We start from the raw sequence: 7,617 nt of genomic DNA, 5'->3' as shown, positions 1-7,617 counted from the left end.
GACCCGCTGAGTTACTCCAGCACTCTGTGAAACGTCACCTATCCATGTTCTCCAAAGATGCTGCCTGACCCGCTGAGTTACTCCAGCACTCTGTGAAACGTCACCTATCCATGTTCCCCACAGATGCTGCCTGACCCGCTGAGTTACTCCAGCGGTCTGTGCCTTTTTCCGCAAAACATCACAATTGCCTTTCTACTTCACAGTAAATGGTTAGTCAGATTTTCTCGTCCAGAACTGCTCTGCTTCTGGCTAGTATAAAGCTTTTTTTTTTTAAACCAAGCAAGGTCGCTCTTCCTCAGATTATTTTTCAAATTCATGGCTTTGGAAAAGTTACATGTAAGTGCACAAAATACTGCAGATCAGGCAGCATCTCTGGAGAACATGGATAGGTGATGTTTCGGGTCGGGACCCTTCTTCAGACTGATTGTGGGGGAAGGGGGGAAGGTGGAGCTTTGGAAATGGTCTTTGTGTGACAAGTTTCATCATCTGTAGCGTTTGTGATCAGATTGATAATATGCCATTATTCAGTCTGAAGAAAGGTCTCAACCCGAAACATCACCAATTCCTTCTCTCCAGAGATGCTGCTTGTCCCGCTGAGTTACTCCAGCATTTTGTGTCTACCGGCCATTATTTCTCCTCTATCGCATTTAAGAAAAAATGCTATCAACTGTGGATAATAAAAATCCCATTCTTTTAGCCGTAAATTGTTTTGTGTCATGCAATATTTTTGTGTCGAGTAATAAGTGTTATTTAAAAATCTTATTGCTGAATTCAGTCACGGTCTTCTCATGTGGAACACACGTACGACACCATGTCTGACTTCTGCCGTGAATACACAGTACATGGAGGCTTGGATACTGTGGATGTGGAGAGGATGTTTCCACTAGTGGGAGAGTCTAGGATCAGTGGCCATAGCCTCAGAATAAAAGGAGGTACCTTTAGAAAGGAGATGAGAAGGGATTTATTCAGTCAGAGGGTGGTGAATCTAGAATTCATTACCACAGAATGCTGTGGAGACCAAGTCAATTGATATTTTTAAAGCAGAGATTGATAGATTCTTGATTAGTACGGGTGTCAGGATTTATGGGGAGAAGGCAGGAGAATGGGGTTCGGAAGGAGAGATAGATCAGCCATGATTGAATGGCAGAGTAGACTTGATGGGCCGAATGGTCTAATTCTGCTCCTATGAGCACTGGCCACTGCCACGTTAATCCTGGATACAGCCAGCAAATCCAGCAATGAAGATTCCTTCAGGAAAAGTTGTTCCTACAGTAACCTTGACAACAGGCTGCCCAATTTTATGGTATTGTCAAGGAAGGAACTGCAGATGCTGGTTTCAACCGAAGACAGGCACAAAATGCTGGAGTAACTCAGGCAGCATCTCTGGAAAAAAGGAACAGATGTCGTTTTGGGTCGAGACCCTTCACCCTACGCATGAGAACGATTACTCACTTAGGCCACAGCTAACAATGGCCTGTTTCCTTTAGCATCATAACCTTATTGTATATCATTCATTTGTTCTATATCTCTCTCCATCACCATCTAGATTTCTCGTTGCCCTTTCCCCGACTCTCAGCCTGAAGAAGCATCTCGACCCAAAACGTCACCTCTTCCTTTTCTCCAGAGATGCTTTCTGACCTGCTGAGTTACACCAACATTTTGTGTCTATTTATGGTATTGTCTTCCTGGTCACCAAAGGTGTGCACATTCCCCTTGCCCCTACCAACACCTATATTCACCTGGGCATACGTGACCTGAAATTGGCGATCTTAATGTGCGATTGGTCATCTTAGCAACTTTACATGCTAAAAAAAATTTCCCTCAGGACCTCCGGAAACTGGTCCATGCCACCTGTGGAACCTCAGCAATTGAAGGACTTCTAAAATACTTTCCCGTTATGTCACCGCACTGGTCCTTACAGAGTTCAGAGCTTCAAATAGCACCCAAGGATACTTCTCGAAGAATTGCTGGGATGTTTTCAACAGGAGGGATGGGGAGGGGTCATTCAGGGACACAGTTGAGGTGCTGTGCAATGTGACCATGTCATCTGCATTTGGTTTTGCCAAAGTAGAGAGACCACATCAGCTGAATGCAGTACACTCAATCGGAAGAGGTGCAAGTGAAGTACTATCTTTGGTTTCAAGAAGGTAGGCGGAGTAGACTTTTTTGTGCAGTTCCAGTCACTCCAATACAGGAAGGATGTAGAGGCCTTTGGCGATGGTGAAGCAGTGATTTACCAGGATGCTGAGACAAGGAACTGCCGATGCTGGTTACAAAAAAAAGGCACAAAGTGCTGGAGTAACGCAGCGGGACTGGCAAAATCCCTAGAGAACATGAACAGGTGAGGTTTCGGGTCCCTTCCCTTCCCTCCTTCCTCAGACTGAGGGAGGAGTGCTGGAAAGCTGGAAGAAGAGGGGCAGGACAAAGCGTGGCAGGTAATAGGTGAACAGAGAGGAGGTCGGGGTTGATGGGCAAATGGTTGGCCAAATGACTGAGATGAAAAACCAATATGTGAGACAAAAAGATTGAATAGTTGCAAATTGTGAAGCCTCAGGCATGTAGGTGGAAGGGGAGATGAGAAATAAGTGTGAGTCCAGGCGGGGCACAGGGGAGGGGAAGGGGGTATTGTTAGTGGTTACCTCAAGTTGGAGAACTCAATGTTCATACCATTGGGTTATATGCTACCTGGAAGCTTTAAGGTGAATGGGGAAAGTTTAAAGAAGTGCAGGGCAGAGTGGTGGGTGACTAATCACTGCCATGGATTGTGGTGGAGGCAGATACGAAAGTGGCATTTAAGATGCTTTTCGGTAGGCATGTGGATATGGAGAGATACGGATCACACACAGGCAGAGGAGATTAACGGCATCATGTGCAGTACATTAACAGTATTGTAGTAAAGGCAATGTAAGTCGACTAAAACATTTGTAACTGTTTAAAATAGTTTTGGACGGGCATTTGCGAATGGAGGGATATGACAATAGACAATAGGTGCAGGAGTAGGCCATTCGGCCCTTCGAGCCAGCACCGCCATTCAATATGATCATGGCTGATCATCCCCAATCAGTACCCCGTTCCTGCCTTCTCCCCATATCCCCTGACTCCGCTATCTTTAAGAGCCCTATCTAACTCTCTCTTGAAAGTATCCAGAGAACCGGCCTCCACCGCCCTCTGAGGCAGAGAATTCCACAGACTCACAACTCTCTGCGAGAAAAAGTGTTTCCTCATCTCCGTTCTAAATGGCTTACCCCTTATTCTTAAACTGTGGCCCCCTGGTTCTGGACTCCCCCAACATCAGGAACATGTTTCCTGCCTCTAGCGTGTCCAAACCCTTAACAATCTTGTATGTTTCAATGAGATGCCCTCTCATCTTTCTAAACTCCAGAGTGTACAAGCCCAGCTGCTCCATTCTCTCAGCATATGACAGTCCCCCCCATCCCGGGAAATAACCTTGTAAACCTTCGCTGCACTCCCTCAATAGCAAGAATGTCCTTCCTCAAATTAGGGGATATGGATTATGTGCAGGTAGATAAGTGATGGTCTTGGCATCATGTTCGGCACAGACATTGTGGGCTGAAGGGGCTGTTCTTGTGCTGTACTGTTCTATGTTGCATGTTTTATGTCTATGTTGCTATGTTTTGGTATTCTGACTACAGATAAAAGTATGAATCTGATGGGGTAGATTTTTATGTACCCCTTAAATACCCCCCCATCAGATTCATACTATTTTTGGATCTGTAGTCAGAATGACCTATCATTTATTGATAGCTCGGAGATGTGACTTCTTTTGAGCAAATCTAAATATTGTTAGAAGAATGGTCAATAATATTTATGATGGGAAACGTGTAGTGTTGTTCTTTTGAGCTTATGCTACATTTCCAACTCCACAGGGAAATTATTAAAGATAGTAACAAAAGAAAATTGATATGGGTATTTTAATCCACCAGTTTCTTATGATTTATGATCTACTTGCTGAAATTATAAGTAAGGTGAAAAGTGTGCTGGATGTATTTATAGCACAGTTAACCATATAGCTAAGTCAACATGTTCAAAAGGGAACTGCAGATGCTGGAATATCGAAGGTACACAAAATTGCTGGGGAAACTCAGCGGGTGCAGCAGCATCTATGGAGCGAAGGAAATAGGCGACGTTTCGGGCCGAAACCCTTCTTCAGACTAAGTCAACATGTTGTCCTTGTATAATACCTTGTTTATGAGTCAGTCAGAACATTGTGTTCATATTGGGTCTCCTTTCATATTAGTTTGAAGTATCTTCTGTGTCCAATGGGTTTAAAAACATTATGCATTTGGAAAATATAGGGTATTTAAGTTGACAAAAATCAATTTGCAGTCAGGTTATTTAGATTGATGAGCTTTGAAGGAACAGAATGGTCACATGTGAATTGTGTAACAAATGTGTTATGGTTTTGCAGAAACTGATATAGTACTACAATTAATTCCACAGTACACCAAAGTAATGAAACATTAGTAACAGGGTTAACATTTGTTGCATGTAATATGCAAATTCAACATCTCTCAAGGTGCCCTTTCCCCCGACTCAGTTTGAAGAAGGGTCTCGACCCGAAACATCACCTATTCCTTTTCTGCAGAGATTGTCTGACCCGCTGAGTTACTCCAGCTTTTTGTGTCTATCGTCACTGATGATAACAAAATTAATAATTACTTGGCAGAAGACTTTCAAAACTGCTTCTTTCATTTTAAGATGACAATGTTTCCGTGAAATAAACCAAAATGAATAAGTAAGCCCTTTTTTAAAATAAAGCAGCTATTATTTTGTAAGTGAAATGTGTTAATTTTCTAAGAACTACATTTTTGGCACCTCTATCAGTACCCTTGTCATGTATTTGTAAGAACTTCACAAGTAATAGTAGGATTAGGCCATTCGGCCCATCGAGTCTACTCCACCATTCAATCATGGCTAATCTCTGCCTCCTAATCCCATTTCCCTGCCTTCTCCCCATAACCCTTGTTCTAATCAAGAAATTGTCTGCTTTAAAAATCCATCATAAACAACATATGCTGGGCTGGAGCTTCTGATCAACATCAAACCCTAAGCTTGTGGGTCACCCTCCCTCGTTTCAAATTGTTTCCTCCAAAGAGGTTCTGGCTCAGTCTTCCAAAGGGAAGCTCACTCCCAGCTGATAGTAAAGGCATGCACAATGTGGGTTCATTGAGAGTCGCAGCTGTCAATGGTAAATGGGCACTCAATCCATTGGTCACATCCTTTTCCCTTGGGTTACAGCATTGGACTTTCTGAAGTGATAAGCGGAATATCAAACATTTTTACTGGGAATCAAAGTATTGCTAAGTGACAAAAGTTGCTGACTGTAGATTAAATACAAAGATATCAGCTGAGAGATCCTGGAGTGTGTCTCCATAACGCTGCACCTCCAATAAACTTTTTAAACCACAGGACCATCGGGAAACTTTTCAACTTTTAGCGGCTGCACTTCAGAGCAACCCCCTAAACTCCGTGACCAAGCTCCAGGATGTAGACAATATGTAGACGCAGTCTGGTATAGGATGGGTCTTGCTGATCAATACTTGCCGGAGACTGACAGAGGATGGGTCTTGCTGATCAATACTTGCCTGAGACTGACAGAGGATGGGTCTTGCTGATCAATACTTGCCAGAGACTGACAGAGGATGGGTCTTGCTGATCAATACTTGCCGGAGACTGACAGAGGATGGGTCTTGCTGATCAATACTTGCCTGAGACTGGAAGAGGATGGGTCTTGCTGATCAATACTTGCCAGAGACTGACAGAGGATGGGTCTTGCTGATCAATACTTGCCGGAGACTGACAGAGGATGGGTCTTGCTGATCAATACTTGCCTGAGACTGGAAGAGGATGGGTCTTGCTGATCAATACTTGCCAGAGACTGACAGATGATGGGTCTTGCTGATCAATACTTGCCGGAGACTGACAGAGGATGGGTCTTGCTGATCAATACTTGCCGGAGAATGGGCCTTACTGATCAATACTTGCCAGAGAATGGGCCTTACTGATCAATACTTGCCAGAGAATGGGCCTTACTGATCAATACTTGTCGCATTCTGGCAAAGGATGGGTCGTGCTGATCAGTACCGGCTGCAGTCTGACCGAGGAAGGGCCTTGCTCATCAATACTGGCTGCAGACTGGCAGAGCACAGGGCATGCTCGTTAATACTTGCCAGAGAATGGCAGAGAACGGGTCTTGCAATGAATCTCTGCAAAGGTCTCTACCAATGTGGCCCATTGTACAACACACCCAAAGTCACCAATGGGTTACCTGGGGACCCTGGAAAATCTGCACCACTGTCTGAACAAGATGGTGGCCAAGCCAGGTGACTCTCTACTTGTTAGTCCCAGTAGTGGATCTGCAATCATTCATTCCAATAATTTAAACCTCTACTCCAACAGCAGCATTTTCTTACTCTATTCTCATTATCCTGTACCTGTACACTGCGTATGGCTTGATTGTAATCATGTATAGTCTTTCTGCTGACTGGATAGCAAGTGTACATGCAACTTTTCACTGTACCCTGCCACACGTGACAATAACCTAAACCTCAAATCGGCTTTCAGCAAAGACAGACATGAATGATGACGTTCACCTTCGCTATCATTCCATCAAATCAGCTTTTGAATGCCTGCGATGATCAATATCTCAAACCCAGCACGCAACGAATGGTTCATAGAACACCAGTAGTTCTCATCTTCCTGTAGTACAAACTATCAAAATAATCGTAACAAGATTGTTGCCCATTTTGGCATGTGGGGGGGGGGGGGAAATCACAGCTGAAAGAATTGAGATATTCTGTTATCATGTGGTATGTCACATTGCCCGTGTTGTGGTAGGACACAGTTGGATAGGCCCCAATCACAGTTGGATTATGGCAGCACAGTGGTGCAGCGGTAGAGTTGCTGCCTCACAGCGCCGGTTACCTGGGTTCGATCCTGGCTACGGGTGCTTGTCTGTACAGAGTTTGAACGTCCTCCCCGTAAACTGCGTGGGTTTTCTCTGAGAACTTCGGTTTCCTCGCACACTCCAAAGCCGTACAGGTTTATAGGCTTGGTATAAATGAAAAAATTGTCCCTAGAGTGTTAATCTGCGGGAATCTCTGGTTGGTGCGGACTCGGTGGGCCAAAGGGCATGTTTCTGTTTCTCTTCACTAAACTAAAAAGTTCATCAAGATATATCATGGTCCTGGCCCTCATTAATTCTCTTTATATGCAGAAATGAATTTATTTTTGAAAGTGACAAAAAGGGACATGTTTCTACTCCTGTGGTCTAGTGCCTGCCTCACAGCACCAGAGACACAGGTTCAATCATTACCTCGCCTCCTGTTTGCATGTTCTCCCTGTGGCCATTAGGGTTCCTCAGGGTGTAGTGGTTAATTATTTACATGTGTACAAGATACAGTAAAACTTTTATGCCTGCGAGCTGCTATCCAGGCAAATGGTTCCATTCAAGAGTACATCGGGCAGTGCAAAAGCTCTGGTTTCCTCCCACATTGTGGGCAGTGGAGGGGGGAGGGGAATGACGAGAATCAACAAATGGGATGAACATAGGATAATGCAGTGGTTGATGGTCGGTGTAGACACAGTGGCCAAAGG

The sequence above is a fragment of the Amblyraja radiata genome, chromosome 9 (genome assembly GCF_010909765.2).
Source record: "Amblyraja radiata isolate CabotCenter1 chromosome 9, sAmbRad1.1.pri, whole genome shotgun sequence".
Lineage (NCBI taxonomy): Eukaryota > Metazoa > Chordata > Chondrichthyes > Rajiformes > Rajidae > Amblyraja > Amblyraja radiata.
The sequence above is the reverse complement of the archived record's forward strand: the minus strand, read 5'-3'. Positions refer to the sequence as shown.